General features: G+C 48.3%; 1 protein-coding gene across 2 annotated transcripts in view; it reads right to left on the reverse strand.

The window, feature by feature from the left end:
* LARGE1 (LARGE xylosyl- and glucuronyltransferase 1) overlaps positions 1-17,738 on the reverse strand; it is a 759,370-nt gene extending 741,632 nt beyond the window's left edge. The window contains exon 1 of one of the 2 annotated variants that reach the window (XM_055375361.2): positions 17,651-17,738. The gene's annotated coding sequence lies outside the window, so the exon portion shown is untranslated. Of the gene's footprint in view, positions 1-15,167; positions 15,275-17,650 lie in introns of those variants that run through there. The other variant, XM_031005488.3, reaches the window with a different exon arrangement.
* Between the last annotated feature and the right edge of the window lie 1,162 nt (positions 17,739-18,900).

Raw genomic sequence — 18,900 nt, forward strand, 5'->3', positions numbered from 1 at the left:
AGGATGTTTACATTATCCTGAAACCCAACAGAATTTCAAGTGTGCTTAATCAGGAGGGCAATGTATGAGCTTTAGGAAATACTGATGTCCTTTAAATTTTATGGAAAAAAATATTCAGGTGTATAAGGGTCTATGGCAGAAGTAACTTAAAAATTACCCACTCCAAACTTCAGTATCTGAGACAGAATAGTACAGAGGTATTTAAGTTTTGTTTATTTTTAATTCCCTTTTTTTTCTTTTTTGAGACAGCATCTTGCTCTGTCACCCAGACTGGAGTGCAATGGCGTGACCAGGGCTCACTGTACCCTCAACTTCCTGGGCTCAAGGAATCCACCTCCCAGTCTCCTGAGTAGATGGGACCACAGGCATGCACCAGGATGCCCAGCTAATTTTTTTTTAACTTTTTTTAATACAGATGGGGTTTCACTATGTTGCCAGGGCTGGTCTCGAACTCTTAGGCTCAAGCAATCCTCCCACCTTGGCCTCTCAGTGTGCTGAGATAATAGGCATGAGCCACCATGACTGGGCCCTTGAATTCTGAAATTTGAAAAACTTGTGCTGCCGTGCCTATTTTTAGGCTGACATAAAGTTTTCATCCTAAACTACACAATTTCTAAGGATACAATTTTCAGCATATTGTAAACATTAACATTTTAAAATAAAACTTTCACATCACAGTTTTAAATGGAATCTAGCAATCTGATAGCCATCATTCATTTTAAAAATCCAACAGCAAGTTATTTTTTAAGAACTGAAAATGTTATATTATTCTCTCACATGAGAAAGGGGCTTAAATGCCCTGTTTCTGGCACCAAGTTTCAACACGTAAAAGACAAAAGGGAAAGAGGCAACCATGTGGCATTGCTGTGATTAGAAGGACCTCAACATACCAATTTCAAATAGTCCCTTTGTTAGGTGACCCTTGAGATTTTCATACCCAGAGCAACATGCCAGAATAAGACTAGTTCTGGCTAAGAGATGTGCCTTTATAAAATGAGGGAGGACAGGGCCCGGTGCAGTGGCTCATACCTGTAATCCCAGCAGTTTGGAAGGCTGAGGAGGGTGTATCACCTGAGGTCAGGAGTTCGAGACCAGCCTGACCAACAAGGTGAAACCCCATCTCTACTAAAAATACAAAAATTAGCCAGACGTGGTGGCAGGCGCCTGTAGTCCCAGCTACTCAGGAGGCTGAGACAGAAGAATTGCTTAAACCTGTAAGGCGGAGGTTGCAGTGAGCCAAGATTGCGCCACTGCACTCCAGCCTGGGCAACGGAGCGAGACTCTGTCTCAAAAATAAATAAATTAATTAATTAAATAAAAATAAAAATAAATAAAATGAGGGAGGATAACCATGAAAGGGGGATTAGGAGAACCGTGGACCAGACAGGGATCATCTCAGGCTGATCAATTTCAGGGAAGGGCACATATGTGAGGCTGGAGATGTGAAAATTTATTTTCTTAGAAGTATCCACATCTGCATACTCCATGAAAAGTCTTCATGTATTTCCCAGGGGTATGTATATTTCCAGTATTAAGACACCTGGGTTGTTGGATTATAGGACAGAGATTAAAAGCAAATATTCTGAAAACAAAATTCATTTCCAGTCTCTGGGCTTTATTGCTTGAGCAAATAACCTCCCCAAGCCTCAGTTTCCTTAGCTGTAAAATGAAACTACTCAGCTTAGAGAGCTGTCAAAAGGCATCATACTTGTAAAGCACACCTCAGTACCTTTTCTTACAAACTGCTAAGGAAGGGGCCTTTCCTATCCCATTCATTGGCTGCCATCTCTCTTAACTGTCAGAGCCCAAATTTCCTATGAGAGAGAAGTGCAAGGTAGACAGAAAACTCCTGAAAAATTGCCTCAGGTGATTAGTGGGCAACCATTTGCTTTTACCTTCAGGGCCTCTGCAAATTTTCTGAGATCTCTGGACAGGGCTAAGAAGAGAAAGACTGGCCTCTTCTTCATCCCCAGGAGCCCTTGGTTTTCTGGTTAACCAAGCACAATTACTATAAGGTGGGGAAGGCAAAGAGATGAAGGGAAAGGGAATGAAGCAACTCTAAATAACTGAGTGCTTTCTCAACATAATACACACATTAACAAATTTAATGAGCTCAAAAATGCTGTATTTCCAAAGGAGTTATAGATAATTCCAAGCAGAAGAAAAAGGAAAATGGCAAAAGCTAAGATCCAGAACAAGCACCCCTTGGTAGGGATTAAATCAGACCACTACTGGAGAAGCAGCAGGGCTTCCTGAACCATATAACCAACACCACATGCCAAGTGCAAGTTCATAAAGTTTTGCTAGTGCCTGGATCACACAAACCTTCTGATAAGCCCAGGGCTCCTCTGTCACTCCTCTGTGATTTGCTAAGCAAACCTATTCATGCAGCACTCACGCCTGGCTTACAAGGGCAGTGCCATAAAAACCCAAATGGACCTCACAAATACTAGAGGCAATACTAAATATTCTAACATAAACATGTGGTTATGTGGAGAAGAGTCTTTAGGCACTGCTGCTAAGCTCCTGTACAAATTTATTCGATCCTCCCTAGCCAGTCCCCATCACCGTCTGATAATTTCTCCATCAATTATGACTGCCATTCTGCATCTGGCTCTTTAAATGGGGAATGCTATTAAACATAAAAAGTACAAGGTTCTTCAAGTCCTCCTACCTGCTAATCCTCCACTTCAATACTCAGCCCTTGAGAGCTTGTGTGAAGACATTTCTTTTTTTTTTTTTTTTTTTGAGACAGAGTCTCACTCTGTCACCCAGGCTGGAGTAGTGCAGTGGCGTGATCTCGGCTCACTGCAACCTCCGCCTCCCGGGTTCACACCATTCTCCTGCCTCAGCCTCCTGAGTAGGTGGGACTACAGGCGCCCGCCACCACGCCCGGCTAATTTTTTTTTGTATTTTTAGTAGAGACGGGGTTTCACCATGTTAGCCAGGGTGGTCTCAATCTCCTGACCTCGTGATTCACCCGCCTCGGCCTCCCAAAGTGCTGGGATTACAGGCATAAGCCACCGTGCCCGGCCTGTGTAAAGACATTTCTAGGTCTGCAGTGATGACTAAGATGCATTCTCCCTCACCAGCACCACCAGATTTCCTGAAGGCATCAGTGTGCCCCAGGAATGCCCAATGGCCATTCTGGTCATTGGTGAGACGGGGAAGGTTTTCTTTAGATTCCGGAATACTTTGAGAGGCTAATTCACATCAACCCATCTACCACTGCAGCACAGTATGACACTCGAGGTTTAATCAGAAAGGGTTACATTATGCCTGGCCAGCAAATTCACTGAAATCTAAAATGACAACAACCACCATTTATTGTGTTGACTGCAAGTTCCAGGCATATGGTAAAACCTAGAAGATCCCCTGAGATGCAGTTTTACTGAAAGGCTCCCACTCTCTAGCAAAACAGTCAGGTTACGGCGCAGAAAGTGCAGCTGCAGGAGTCAGACTGAGGTGCAGATGCGCTTCAGTGCTCAGTATCAGGAGAAGCTTAAGAGGCAGGACTACCTGAGCCGGGTTCTGAAGGAAAAACACAAGTGTCCCAGGCAGATAAAGAAAGAAAGAGCTTACCGGGCAGGAGGGGTATGTGCACAGCTTGACAGGTCTAGGGGGAAAAAAAATCAGTAAAGAAGAAAATGATTAAGTTACAGATTGGTGATGCATGAAATGGCGGGTGGCCAGGGGTGGGGGGTGAGATTGCAGAGAAAGGCAGGGCTGGTTCATAACAAGCTTTGTGTGTCCCAGTATGACAGCTGATGTTTTCCAGGGGCTGACGGTGAGCCAGTGAGGGTAAGTACACAGAACATCCTAGAGAAACCCTCATTCCTTAAAGATAAAAAATAAAGACTTGCTGTCTGTAAGGGATTGGATTATCCTATTTGAGAAATTCTGTTATCCAGAATGGCTTACCCCACAATGCTGAAAAGTGTGTACCGTAATCTCAAAGCAAGCTCCTCCTCAGGCAGAGAAACACCAGCCGTCACAGGAAGCAAAGAAATTGGCTTCACTTTTAAGGTGAATCCAGAACCCAGATGTCAGAGCTCCAAGCACTTTGCTCTCAGCTCCACGCAGCTGCTTTAGGAGCCACTCATGAGGAAAAGAGAATTTTCTCTATTATACCCCTTATTGGGTGCCATCCAAGGCTAGGAAAAAGGTTGTTCTATAACCCTGAGCCCATTTGAACAAATCCCCAATAAGAGAGGCCCCGAAAAGTGTATTTTCACCAAAGCTCTACCCCAAGCCAAGCCAAAGGAGAAAGCGCTATTTTAAGACTTGCTGCTTGTGTCACGAGTGGACTTTATTCCAACAAGGCCATATTACAGTGGGCAATGAAAGCCATCTCAGACTTCCATATCAAGCAAATGTTTGTGAGCCAGTGATTCAACAAAGAAAAATTCACAAGCTTCCCTGGGCTTCTGTCCTCCTGTAACAGTTCCAGCCCGGCGGCCCTTAGAACTTCATATATGAACTGGTACAAAATCCTGTCCAGTTGTCTCCCAGCCTCCATCTCTCCCCGCTTCAATCTGTACCAGGCACGATGCAGGTGCACCTTCCAAAACCAGGGCCTTTAGCACACCACATCCCCCTGATGAAAAGTCACCCTGCCTTCCCAAAGCCCACAGCCCCTAACTCACCAACTTCTTCTTTTGTTTTTTTTGTTTTTGTTTTTGTTTTTGTTTTGAGACGGAGTCTCACTCTGTCATCCAGGCTGGAGGAGTGCAGTGGCATGATATCGGCTCACTGCAAGCTCTGACTTCCGGGTTCACGCCATTCTCCTGCCTCAGCCTCCCGAGTAGCTGGGACTACAGGCGCCCGCCACCACACCCAGCTAATTTTTTGTATTTTTAGTAGAGACGGGGTTTCACCGTGTTAGTCAAGATGGTCTCGATCTCCTGACCTCATGATCCGCCCGCCTCAGCCTCCCAGAGTGCTGGGATTACAGGCATGAGCCACCACGCCCGGCCTAACTCACCAATTTCATCTGCAACTCCTTGCTAACAGAAACCCAAGCTGGCTTCCTCTCCAACCCAAAAAATATATTTGTGCTTGCCAAACTACCCTCCCTTAATCCTTCCATTCAGATTTTAACTGTTTTGTATCCAAAGACCCAACTCAAGTCCCACCCCTCCTTTGAGTTTGAGAAGCTAAAGGAAGCTCCCACCTCTGACTTCCCATCCGTGTTCAGCCACCACAGTGCACACATCCATTCACTACACTGCTACATCCTTTCTGTTGTTGCTCGTAACCGTTCATTTAATCTTCTATTGTTGCTTAACTTATGACACATTTTTTGCAAGCTCTCCAACTATGTCCCTCGAGGGCAGGGACAGGAAGCTCTGAATTTAATATAATAAATGTTGAGTGGAGGAGTCGTAAGTACTAAGAGCTTTGCAAGGTGCTTTCATAGATACAAGGATGAGTGTAACGTAGTCACAGCCTCTAATACCTAAGTGAAGGAATAAGAATTAAAGTATGTAGATATTGACAATGCCTAGTCGAAGATGGCCAAGCACAGCCTTTGATTTGGTTTGCTGTTTGGTGACGCCTCCTCCTACCCTATCCTCCCATCTCCTAATCACTAAGACCCAAATCTAATATTCTCATCTTGACCTCTTCAAGCAGAATGCTACCCAACACACTGTCCTCTGGGCCCTTTGACTTTCACTCACCCCCTTATGAGACTCTTCCTCCCTCACCAAGACGAGGCTCCTGAATGGACGATGAGTAACTCTGCACCTCTGTGTTCTGCTGTCAAGCCAGGACCTGCACACAGTAGAAGCTTGATCAACGTTGGCTGAGCAAGTGAAGAAAACCCCACAAAGAGACAGTGTCACAGAGCCTACAGTCAGGAACGATTTCAGCCAGAGACAAGAGAGAGGATGGGGGGGTTGGATCCAGCAAAAAAAGCAGCGTAACAAGGCCACTCAAGTGGGAAAACAAGTGGCATTTTTAGGTGAAGGCTAGTAGGCTAGGAACAGAGAAAACCTGGAGAGGAGTCCTAGGAAATACAGCGAGGTCAGAGAGGCAGGGAAGCCAGGGGCAAGGTCGGTCCTGGAACAACAAACTGAGGAGTCTGAACAGCTGAGAGTTGAGTCCTGGCTCCTTCTTCATGGCTGTGGGCCTTGCACAAGCGTCAGTTTCCACATCTGTGAAGTGGGAGAGTGAGCACATCCCCCTCCCAGGGTTGCTGTGAGAATGAAATAACAAAAATGACCGAATGAGAGAGTGCCTGGCACAAAAGAAACACTTGAAGAAGGTGCTTTGAGTGCAGATTGGATGGAAGCAGAGCATGCTGCAGAGAAGGGAGAGCTGAGGACCAGCGAGCCTAGGTTCTGGTTCTACCTCCCCTCTGAATAATCATCTTGACCTCCCTTAGGTCTGGCCTTAGTTTCCACGGATGTAAAATGAAGGTGTTGGTCTAGTGGGGCTCCGAGGTCTCTTCCAGCCTTGGTAGTCTCTCAATACAGCAGCTCTGCCTTACAGACGGAAGGCATCAGAGAGTGCTCTTGTAACTGAGAAACCCAGCAGAGAGGGAGTCATATTGGGAAACGGGTAAAGACACCAATATGGTCGAGGAGAGTTCTTCCTGCTGGGGACCAAGTACTGAGTCCCTCCCTCCATTCTCCCACGTCCACTTCATCCTCCTGACATGGGAGCGCCGGTCTACACCTAAGTCCTTTCATAATCATCGTCATCCATGCTGGACAACAACCATCCTAAAGTTTCTCATATTGAAAATGTCTTTCCAGGCATTTTCAAGGCAACTTGTCATGTAAATGTGAACAAGCTTTACAGCATGTCCATTCTTCTCATTCCAGATAAGTTAAAATCCCTACAAACTCGGAGGAAAGAAAGCACGCATTTCGGTATTGTACTCTCCTTGCCTTTTTACAAAGCCATCAATGTTTGAACCACAACAATGATCCTTCAGAGAATTCATTCTGCTGATCTGAAATATCCTTCACATTTTTAAAATAAAAGCTGCTAGGAGACGCCTTGAGGAGCTCAAGTCTATCTCATCACCATTTAAGTCTACTGTTACTCACCCACCTCTCCCTCCCGCATCACCTCCACCCCAGTAATGAAAACGTGACCATTCATTCACAAAACAAATCATTCAGTATGGACACAACTACTTACTAACTGCAGACCTACTAAGCACCAGCGCCACTCTTGAAGAAAGGTAAAGCCCCACCGGCCTATCGGCTTGCCTCTACGCCTCCCTTGGCTTCTGAAACAACCACAAAATGCCATTTCCAGATGAGAGCTGACATCAGTCAAGGAGGCTCTTAAACAAACAGTGTTGGCACATGAAGGATCTACGCAACTGTTCTAACAACAAAAGGGGAGGGGATGGCTTCGAATTAGCCGCAGCAAGGTTAACCTTACTCAATAATAACAAATATGCATTTAATGTATCCAAGGAAGCCGCAGCAATCCCTAACCACAGAATAACACTCAAGAGCCCAAGATTCCCTTCTGAATTTAAAATTTAAAAAAAAGAAAAGGAAGAAAGAAATCCCTAGATGCCCATGTTCTGCTGTAAATCCTCCTAAATTCTATGGCTACTATGGAGAGCTGGAAAGATTGGCAAGTCCTTTCTTCCCAATTGGCCTTGGTAATTCAGAAAAGGACTATGTTAAAAGCAAAGCTCTCTCAGTAGTCAGGGTTCCATCTCCATCTGCGTCTGCTGCCTGTCCAAGGCACAGCCCCATAATGCGACAAAAGAGGCTCAAATTATGGGTGAGACTGCATTTTCAATTCCAGCCCCAGCCTGTGATTACCTGCAACTCCAGGTTGCCCAAAATTACCTCTGAAGCCTTAAACGCCCTACAGTTTATTCCATTCCTAGAACAAAATCTTTTTTGGAAAGCTTCATAAGAGATAAAGGAAGAACAACAATGAAAAAAAAAAAGCCCTAGATATTTCTGTTACAGTGAAGGAAGAACCAGCAGACAAGCATGTTTTTTTTTTTTTTTTTTTTTTCAGATGAAGTCTCACTCTGTTTCCAGGCTGGAGTGCAATGGCCGTAATCTCGCCTCACTGTAACCTCCGTCTCTGGAGTTCAAGTGACTCTCCTGCCTCAGCCTCCCGAGTAGCTGGGATTACAGGCGTGCGCCACCACGCCCGGCTAATTTTTTGTATTTTTTAGTAGAGACAGGGTTTCACAATGTTGGCCATGCTGGTCTGGAACTCCTGACCTCAGGTGATCCCCCAACCTGGGCCTCCCAAAATTCTGGGATTACAGGCGTGAGCCACCAAGCCCGGCCTGATTTTGATATTTTTTAATGTCTCATACACACCTCCTCTCCTGTATACTCAAGCAGAACAAAATGAATTCCATGTCTCTGCAATTATAAAAACTCAGAATCCTGGAAACTCTTACCTAATTTACTTTTTAAACCACTTCTGTTCTTGATATATTCTTAGAGGTAGAACGTGCGGGTGGTTAAGGAACTTATGAAGGTGGGTAGGTGAGTACTGTTATCTCCAGGAAGAACAGTAGTTAAATAAGTAATCTGCCAAAAGTAAGTAAGTGATGTAACTCCATGTGTTAGGTTAGCGGTAATGACAGTTTACATAACCACTGTACTGCTTTCTGCAATACAGTTGAATATTAGGCTCCCAGCGGGTTATTTGTTAAAACATTCTAGTTTATGTTTGAAAAGTCTTTGGTGTTTTTTTTGTTTGTTTGTTTTTTGTTTTTGAGAAGGAGTCTTGCTCTTTCCCCAGGCTGGAGTGCAGCGGCGGCATCTCGACTCACTGCAACCTCTGCCTCACAGGTTCAAGCCATTCTCCTGCCTCAGCCTCCCGAGTAGCTGGGACTATAGGCTCGCGCCACCATGCCCAGCTAATTTTTTTTTTTTTTCGTATTTTTAGTAGAGACGGGGTTTCACCATGTTGGCCAGGATGGTCTCAATCTCTTGACTTCGTGATCCACCTGCCTCGGCTTCCCAAAGTGCTGGGATTACAGGGGTGAGCCACTGTGCCCAGCCGAAAAGTCCCTGGTTTTGCATAACAGGTGAGGCTCCCAAAAGGGTCTATCATGATTGTGTTCATCAAATAATTTGAAATATAATAACGGAATTAGCTATTAAAAGGAGACTCACTATGAATCCCTTTAGTAAGGTAAAAATCTTTTTGTACTGCAATTAACTTATCTCAAATTATTTAGTTTTAAGATCACATTTTATATGCCCACTTCTCCTAAAATACAGCACTCCTCCACTTGGCTTCAACTCCCAAATAAGAATGTAACAAACCTTCTATTTACACTGCACTTACTTCAGATCTCCTCTTTCCTCTACCCCCAGGAGATCAGCCATAGTGAGGAGCCCTCTTTCTAGCAACTCACACATTTGGAGGCATCAAACTAAGTCACTTTGCATTTTTCCTGACTTGTGTATCTACCCAATTGCTCTTCTACTCTATTTTCTTCAAAAGACCCTTGATATTCACCCAGCAGCTCCCCTACAAGGTAATCTCCCGTTCAGGCCAAATGAATGGGTTTCCCTTTCCAAGTTACATTCAGGGCTTTGCAAAATCCGGAGAGGTCAACTCAGCTTTTATTTACTTAATTATGAAATAATTACAAGATTCAGCATTGTTGCTGTTGTTTTTAATCACAAAGCACTTAATTCTCAAATAGTGGTCAAAGAATAGTGTAACATTTCAGAACTAACGGGTTTCCACCATAGGTAAGAAGTTAGCAGGCAAGTCTAGCTGCTGCTCTATGAAAATGGCTATGACCAATCACAAAGACTTTGTGATTCTTTTCTTCAGCCTTGTGTATTTGCAGTGCTTTACATTTCAAGGAAGAGTGCACCTATGAACTGATCAGGCCTCTTTCTTTCCATTTAAGAGGGAGAAAACTAGACAACCTAAAGAGTGGTCAGTGTAGAGGCTAAGCTAACTGACTGAAGCAAGCCCTTTCCCTCCCTGGGCCTCTAAATTCCTACTTACAAGATCACTAACACACTAATGTATGGAGACAGCGCCTGAAGCCCAGAGATGTCAAGAAATATTCTAAGGTCACACAGCAAGTTAGCACAGGATGCTGTAAGACTAAACCCCTGATCCCCTGGGGCTTGATTAAAGCATCCTGTCTCCCAATCAACATAGGGATGCATGATAGAGACAAGACAAACATACAAACACACACACACACACACACACACACACACAGAGAGAGAGAGAGAGAGAGAGAGAGAGAGAGAGAGAGAGAGAGAGAGAGAGAGAGGCTTCTAACTTTTATCCCCATTATCCTTCTGGCTGCTGTTCCTAAAAAATATACTAAATATACCTGGCCCTGGAGACTGCTTTTACAACTGTGATTTTCCACATTCTCTATCTAATATCCTCCAGGCAGTTACATTGTTGCTTGCTCTTCCTCACCATAGTTTCCTCATCCCAAGAAACACACATATGCACACATGCCCACCTACCCTCCCATTCTCAATATTCAAAACTCTTTCTTTTCTAACAGCAAAGGAAGTTTAGACTAGAACTGAAATGATCATAATAGGAATCTTGTTCAGGTGTTAAACACAACCATAACTCTACCCAGAGCATATCTGACAAAATGGAATTTGTTCTCACCTAAGTGTTTTTTTTTTCATACTATATCATTTGTCAAGTAACATTGTCATTTTTCCCACTGCTGCATAATGACATAATGAAAGTGCCAGGTGTAATTCATGTACACAAGAGGGCAGACTTAGGGTTGATAAGGGACCCTTTCTTTATCTGCATTGCTAATAGTTTTTTAAAGAATAGGCAAAATGCTGTACGTAGAATGATAACGGACAAAAGAAAAAATTTTCTGTTCTTAATAACAATGTGGGATAACCAATTAGCATGCTCAGATTTTATCTCGCAACCATTCTTGCCACTATTTGAATACACAGAGCAAGAAGCTGGGGCACAGTCCTCAGCATGGAATCCTATTAAATTATTTCTCTTCTAACACCGTGTTTCCCTCTTCGGGCACATCCCACCTTCCAGCCACACTAACTATGACTATTCTCCATACACACCACAATAGATACTTTAGGGTTTCCATGCTGTTCCTTCTGCCTGCGATCCCCTTCCTCCCTACTCTCCTGGGAAGTTCAAACTCATCCCTTGAACAAGTCTGCAGGATAGTACTTACCTGGTAATAATAGTTGAATGTCTGGGCCGGGCACGGTGGCTCACACCTGTAATCCCAGCACTTTGGGAGGCCGAGACAGGTGGATCACAAGGTCAGGAGTATCTAGACCAGCCTGGCGAAGATGGTGAAACCCCGCCTCTACTAAAAATACAAAAATTAGCCGGGCGCGGGGGCGGGCGCCTGTAATCCCAGCTACTCGGGAGGCTGAGGCAGGAGAATTGCTTGAACCCGGGAGGCGGAGGTTGCAGTGAGCCAAGATCATGCCACTGCACTCTAGCCAAGACTCCATCGCAAAAAAAAAAAAGAAAAAACAAACAAACAAACAAACAAATAGCTGAATGTCTGCCTCCCATAAAAGACTAGAAGCTAAATGTAACCTGACTCTGTAACCTCCACACAGAGCATGGCACCTGCCACAGGGTAGATGGTCTATTATTATTTGTTAAATGAAAAGATGAAAAGTCTTATAAAATACATTTAATGAAGCCTTTCACTGGTTGCTGCCTGCTACTCTCCATATGCCAATGTGACAGAGAAATGCTGAACACCTCTCAATGGCAAATACTCCATGTAGAGCGACCTCACCAACACTAAGCAGATTTTCCAAGGTGGCTGTATCCCCGAGGTGTGTCAGTGGCAGGGTGTCTAGAGCTCTCAGCCTTTTGGGTCTTATATCCCCCACCCCCAATGCAGTATGCTCCTCCTTTCTGAGAATCTCTAGCCAAAAAGGCACCTTCATCTTGTTCACGGACCGTAAGGAAGGCCAGCCTCCTGCCTCTACTCCTGCCATCTGGCTTCCATCAAATTCATAAGACTTCATTCATGTCTCAGGATGACAGCATATATTCTCCACAGGATCGGTCTTCAATCGTTGGTGCTCAATGGCAAATGCGATGGTATTTTCCTGTTCCAATCTCTTACCCCTTGGCTGTACTGTGCCCAAGAGAATCAATCTATAAAGCCTTAATGTTAGAAATAAAGCTTTCTGCTGACCATTTTTCCTAGACCACAACAATAGCTCCCCTTCAACTACCTAAATGTGCACTACACGTATGGGTAAAGGGTCACAAATGCCGTCTACCAGACCCCAGAGTTCAAGGGAAAAGTAATAACTCAGGCGGGTTCACAGGTTTCAAACAGAGTCTAACTCTACATGCTGAACTGGGCCTTTTAGAATCCAGTGTGACCAACATCTTGGTGATATCTGCCTATTTTTGTGACAGTATTCTAAACTAAGCAGGCTCTTCTTGGCCTCTACCTTGCATCTTTCCTGTCTCCCCGCTACCCCCACCTCTGGGATCAGCTTTGATAAGACTTAGCTACTTGGGTAAACCTAGGCAATGGGGCAGTCAGTGTTCTTCAGGGAAGTAGAATTATCTTCCAATTCTGCTGGAAGGGCTGTGGACATTAATGATTTCATACTATTAAAAGTGCAGACAGCGTCTGAGATGGAAGTGCAACTACACCGTCAAATGTTATGTTAACATCTCTAAGTATAAGGAATGTATTTTTAAGGGGAATTTTAAGTTTGATGGAGTCCACTGCAGAGACATTTTGAAGCCATGTGATTTTATGATGACTGCAGGGAATATGCAGTCAAAAACCAAACACCAAAAGTGTTGATTACAAACCGTTAGGGAACTTAAAGTTAGGACGGTCTAATATTCAAAGGATAGAGCCTTTTTGTAGTCCTTAAATACTTAGAGATTATAACTGAGTCTTTTCAGAATGTCACATAACATTTTGCAGTTAACTGGTTCTGAGTTGTCCAAATGACAATTTAGATGTGAGCAGGCCCATCCCTTAGGCACTCAGAATCCACTCATTAGTGCAAGCATGTACTAGGTCCCAAAAAGTTCATCTCAGGAACCCTCAAGATAAACCACAGTCTCACGAACCCTCAACATAAACCACAGGCTCATGAACCCTCAAGATAAACCGCAGTTAACATGGGCCCTGGTGTTTTCTTCTTCGATGGTGGAAAAGATAACTAGTCCCCCCTAGTGTCCTGCTACTGTAGGTGGCTGAAGGATGGCGACACTACAGGACGCACCCTCCCTGCACTGTGCATCAACTTTAAAGCGCAGCTCAGGAACCCAGAAACAAAGGAAACCTTCACAACCTTCCCAAGAGATGGAAGCACTTCCGAGACCTACGATGAGATGAAAAAAACCTTTCATTTCATTTCTAAGGCCCTTCCAGGTATGGTTTAAAAGCCAAAGGAATCTGCATTGGCTCACATCAAAAAGTTAATCCACAATCCAGCACACTTCATTAAGTGAAGCAGGAGGGCCCACACTTGTCAGCAGCTACTGCTCACTCCAGAGCAATCCGATCTTCCCGTTAAAAACCTCTCTCTCCTGCCAGGGGGATTTGATTCCTTTCCTCGCCACTCTTGAAAACCCACTAACCTCTAAATCTTGGTGATTTTTGCCTCTCTGTTCGAGTGAGTTTTCTTCCTGGTATGGAATTAACAGGGACAGCCTCGATAAATGTGTTCTCCACAAGCAATTTTCACTAAAGTACTCTTGAACAATAAAGGTACACTAAGAGATGTGTGAAATCTTAAAGCTGGCGTTTTTATTTCTTTTATTTTTACCCCTAGTGAGGACCAAGCGTGCCAGTGAGTAATTCATTCATGTCACCCATTTGTGAGGGATGGGAGAAGAAACCACCACCACTTGTTCCCTTCTTAATTTAGAAGCTTTCCTTATTTTAAGTCTATCAAAGCTGACTCCTGAGGTGGGAAGACAGGAGAAGTGAGAAGAAAAATTAACCTGAGGTGACTGCCTCCCCGGAATGATAAGCACTTCAGGTCTCCACACCTGTGTCAGAGAAGAAAGGCATCTGCCTGTCAGGGAGGCGGACGCCCCCACCTGCCACCCCCTCCGTTTCTCCCCTTGAAGGAAGCAGGAGCCTGATCTCCCCCCACTCCCTCCTCTCTCTCTCTCTGGGCACTTACATAAGACCCTGTAAAACTTCCAGTGACATTCACGAAAAATCTAAGCTGCTATTTTGCTCCCTCAGGAGATCATTTTAATGGACTGAGTGACAAAATTCACGGATTCTGAATTCAGCAGAAACCTGCTCAACCGAGGCACATCAGCACAGAGACGAAAAAAAAAAAAGAGTCCAACCCCATTAAACAGGGTCACCCAAGGGATGGATTCAGTGTGCAAGAGACAATCTGTTCCCTCCAAAGTGACCCATTTAAAATCAGATTGTTCTGGGGGAAGCTCACAGGTTTAATAAATTTCAAACAGGCAAGGACAGGCTTGTACAACTGAGGTTCCTTAAGAGGAACATTTAAAAGAGGATAAGGCAATGAACAAAATAACTTGAGGATACACAAACTTTGGAGTCCTCACTCCAAAACTTCAAAAGCAGTGACATTTACAAGAATGTCTGGATAGCTATACACTGATCACTCCTCACAAGCAGCTTTGCCTAACAGGAAGGACATGCTGGCTGGGCTTCCCCCCTACAGATAGCAATGCCAACCAACCACTCTGTCCTAAAGAGGGACTCGCAAGCTGTGGCTGCTCGCCCCCAAATTGCGCAGGACTGTCTGCAAGAAGGAACAAGAAAAGTTATTCACAGCATCACACCACGAAAGGTAGTTGCGTACCGCCCAAGAGGGCCCTCTCCAAACACCGCAGGCTCCGCAAACCACAGGTGCTCACCGCTAACAAGAGGGCCGGGGGTGCGGGTATCTGTCACATGCCCTCGTGGTGTTAACCAGAAACTCCTCCTGGCTTGCTCCCTGCCAGCAGCCTGTGTGCCCAGAAGCCGAGCAGGCCCTGAGGGGGTCCTGGGGACTTCGGAGACTGGGGGCTTCCACCTCCAGCCTCTCCAGGGCTCCCGGCCGGGGCAGCAGAGGGTGTGCCCGGCTTCCCCGCCGGCATCCCGAGTACAGGGGGTACCAGCCACAGGTTCGGAGAACTTGTCCGGCGCTACACACCACGGCGCCCCCGCGGCGACTCTCGCGCTCCGGGGCTCTTACCTTGGCCGTGACTGCCGCCAGGAAGAGGGAGACGCGGAAGAACGGGGTGGCGCGGCGGCGCCGCCGCCTACGAGGCGCAGGGGGTCCGGGTCAGGGTCCCTGCAGGCGCTGCCCTACTCGGAGCGGCGGTGCCAAGCACAGAGTTCGGGACTGCCCCCGGCTCCAAATGCCGCGGCGAGGGTCCGGGTCGCCCAAGCTGAGCACTGTCCCTTCTTCCTCTTCCTCCGGGGCCGCTGCCTGGAGCTGCTCCCGGCCCGGGGTACTCTTCCGAGCCAGGGGCGCCCCGCATGGGCAGGGGCCTGGGTCAGCCTCGGGTTGGGTCCAGGGAGCGACCGCCGGGGCCGACTCCACCTCCCGCGCTCCAAGCTGATTCGTCCCTTCAGGGCAGGGCCTGCCCGCGAACAGCCCGGCGAGACGAGCGCGGCCGCGCCCCCAGCTTCGGGCGCCCGGGCTCCGGCGCGGCGGCGGGGCAGGAGCAGACTGGCCGGGCCGGGCGCCGAGCGCGGCGGCGCGGGGGGGGCTGTAGCCGGCCGCGGCGCGCTCTCCCCCAGGGCCTGCGCCGCCCGCCCGCGGCTCCGCGGGAAGGAGGCGCCGGAGAGGGCCTCGCCCCGGCCTGGGGCGCGGGGCCGGGGGCGCGGGGCTAGGGGAGGCGCCCCGGGAAGGTCACGGGAGCGGAGGCGCGGCGAGTGGATCGCGGCGCGGTGGGTGCGGGGAGCCGAGGCGGGCGGCCCCCGCCGCCAGGAGCGCTCGCCGGCCTCGGCCGCCGCCGCCTCCGAGATGCGCCGGCTTCCCGGAGCGCCCGGCGCTCGGAGCTGGGCGGCCGCTGCAGCCGCCGCGGGCAGCCGGGCACCGCTGGCCGGAGCCGGCGCGCGATCCCCGCCTCCCGCGCCCGGCCAGGAGTGGGCCGCCGCGCGGGGACCGGCAGGGGCGGGCGCTGGGGTCCGGGCTCCGGGCTGGCCCCGCCGCCTCCGCGTGCCCAGAGCGCCGGACTCGCTCAGCAGCTGCAGTGACTGTGTGTCTGTGTCATGTCTGTGCAGCCGGGGGGGACCGCGAGCCGGGGCTGGGTTCCGAGCGGGGGCGGGGCCGGCGCCCGCCTCGGCGCCCGCCCCCGACCCCGTGACCGAGCGGCCGGCCAATGGCAAGCGCCGCAGCCGCGCGGACCGAGAGTTCGCCCCCGCACAGGCTCCGCCCCCCGGCGAGACTCCGCCCCGGTGCTTCTTCAGCTCGCTGGCAGGCAGGCGGAAGCAACACCCGGAGCCGGGATCCCGGGACGGGTCGGGATGAAAGGGTGCAAGCTGGGAGCTCCCCGCCCTTCTTCCCCCAACCCCGGCGGCTCCCGGCCGCCTCGGGCTTGGCGTGCCTCGCGGAAAGAGGGGGAAGGGAAGCGGGACGGGCCCGCAGCTGCCGTGGTAGAGAGGCTCGCAGGCTTAGCAGAACCATGCAGCCTGCTCCCCAAATTGCACAAAACAGCCGTCGTGAGAAGTAGGAAGTTTCCCCGCCTCGGGTCGCAGCTTTTCTCGGAGGTGGGCATGGTGTGGGGCAGCCGGAGTCTGTGAGGAGCCCCGCCGAAGGGCTCTGACGGCATCTTTCTGGGATCAGTATCCAAGAATCCTGTCCAAGGCTTCCTGTTCCTCTGAGAAAACTACATTTCTGTTTCCCCCACCCCAAACACACACCCCATGCACGCACAACACGCCCCTCCCCTGCTGATTTTATTCTCGCTCTTTCCCTCTTGGCATAGGAACCCGGCGCGCAACATCCCTTGAATGGACTTCCAGCCTCCCAGTTCTAGGGACGAGGGTGGGGGTACGGAGAGTCCTCCCGAGCCACAGGAGGAGTGGGTGAAATGGGTCGGGGCACAGGAGCGGGGGTGTGAGAATGGATGGAAGGAGGATGCCTTCGAGAGAAGACCCAGAGGAGGCGAAAGCAGAGAGGCAGGGAGAGAAAGAGGACGCCGAGAGCTGCACAACTCCGACTCGGAGACCGGAGCTCCGGGCGCGCGATCCAGCTCCCGGGTTTTTCCGCAGCTCGGTCCCAGGGCTTCTGGGGTCCCCTTCCCCCCGGGTCTCCACCTCTCCCCAGCCGGGCGAGCCGCCGGGTCTTTGCCTTCCGTCTGCGCGCCTCTCCGCGCTCCAGGACTCGAGCGAGGCAGCGGGAAGCCCACCCTAGTTCTTGGAAGGGGCAGGCGAAGGATGGGCTGGGGAGGGGGCGCGCGGGAAAGGGCCGCCGAGCTTGGGTTGCCCAGCTGACCCCACTCCTCGAGGTCGGGCTGGGGGGGTGGGGGGTGGGGCGGCAAGAGCTTCGGAGGCTTGGCCCCTGCTTGGCTCCGGACCTGGCTCCCGCCTCGGTAACCACACTCTCGGCCTTTGGCTTTACCGAGCTGGGACCCTTCTCCCATCCCCCTTCCCTCCAGCCTCGTGAAACAACGACCCCCACCAGCAGCAGCAGCGCCCGCTTTGCCCCGGCCCCGGAGCGCTGTTTACCTAATCTCAGCGGCTGACCGAGCCCAGCAGAATGCGAAAGGGAGGCAGCGGTGGTACAGCAGCGTCCCCGGCGAAGAAGTAAAAGACGTTTGCTTTGGAGCTTTGGGATAAGTTAACTGCGAAGCTGGGGTCCTGCTGTCTTATCTCTGCGGGGATGAGCCTCACCGTGCACGTTGGCAGGCATAGCAGATTCTATCTGTTTCTGATGCCATTACCGTGTGGAGAAGAACATTATATGAAAAAATATTATCTAATATCCTAGAGACCATTAAAGTGTCAAAGTTTAATGCCAAGTCTTTTAGCTCGAAGGCTGCTCAGTTCTTCCTCTGACGTGCAGCTCTGTTCCAGAACGCGCTGAAAACAAGGGGATCATTTTTATTTTTTGCCGCCCAAATGTCCTTCCTTCCTACTCTCTTCCTCCTCTCTCACCCCCACCCCCTCCCCGGAACCGGGTAAAGTTAAAGCAAGAATTTGTACTTTCTTTTTACGTTTTGCTTTGCTTCACTTCATTAGTGGTGTAAAATGCATTATTACAGCACATTAGCATATTAATAAAGGTAACGTGACTGAGGAAAGGAAAAGACCTGAAATTTACAAGCGAAGGAGAAATAATTGAATAACATCAGAAACTAAAAGATAAGCTTGCGGGAAAGAAACATCTCCATTATAATTACTCAAGTGTAGTACATTCTCTAGATGGAATCTAAGAAAGAAAAATGTGACCATGGTATGGGAGCTAGCAATGTTCACGCTGGTCAGTAAGGCACGTTGAAGACATAATGCCTTATTAGTGGATTTCACAAAGTGTACTTGCATTGGTCAATAAGCACCTTAAATGTGGAAAAGCTTTGTTTTATCAAATCAAGGTTGCAAGTGCCTGCAGTCAGTGGCATAGCTAATGCTCTAAATGATATTAATGTTGTCAGACTGAAATATGCCACATACTGAGTCCTCTGGTTAGTACATCAAGCCCCACGTTTAAAGTATTACGTTGGAAAATTGTAAAGCTCCTCAACTCCCCAGTCCAAGCAACTAAATATGTATATACATATACATGGAAACCCTGAAGTAGGATGTAGTTACTAGGAATTATAGCCTTTTGACACAACCAAGATACAAATGTCTTAAAAGGATTTCCGCTACGATATAGTATGAGAATGCAGAATAAAATATGTAAGGTGATATATCTGTTATTTCTAAAGAATGAGCGCAGCTTTTGCTGAGAACTGAAAAATGAAAAAAAAAAAAGA

This window comes from Gorilla gorilla, chromosome 23 (assembly GCF_029281585.2).
Source record: "Gorilla gorilla gorilla isolate KB3781 chromosome 23, NHGRI_mGorGor1-v2.1_pri, whole genome shotgun sequence".
Classification (NCBI taxonomy): domain Eukaryota; kingdom Metazoa; phylum Chordata; class Mammalia; order Primates; family Hominidae; genus Gorilla; species Gorilla gorilla.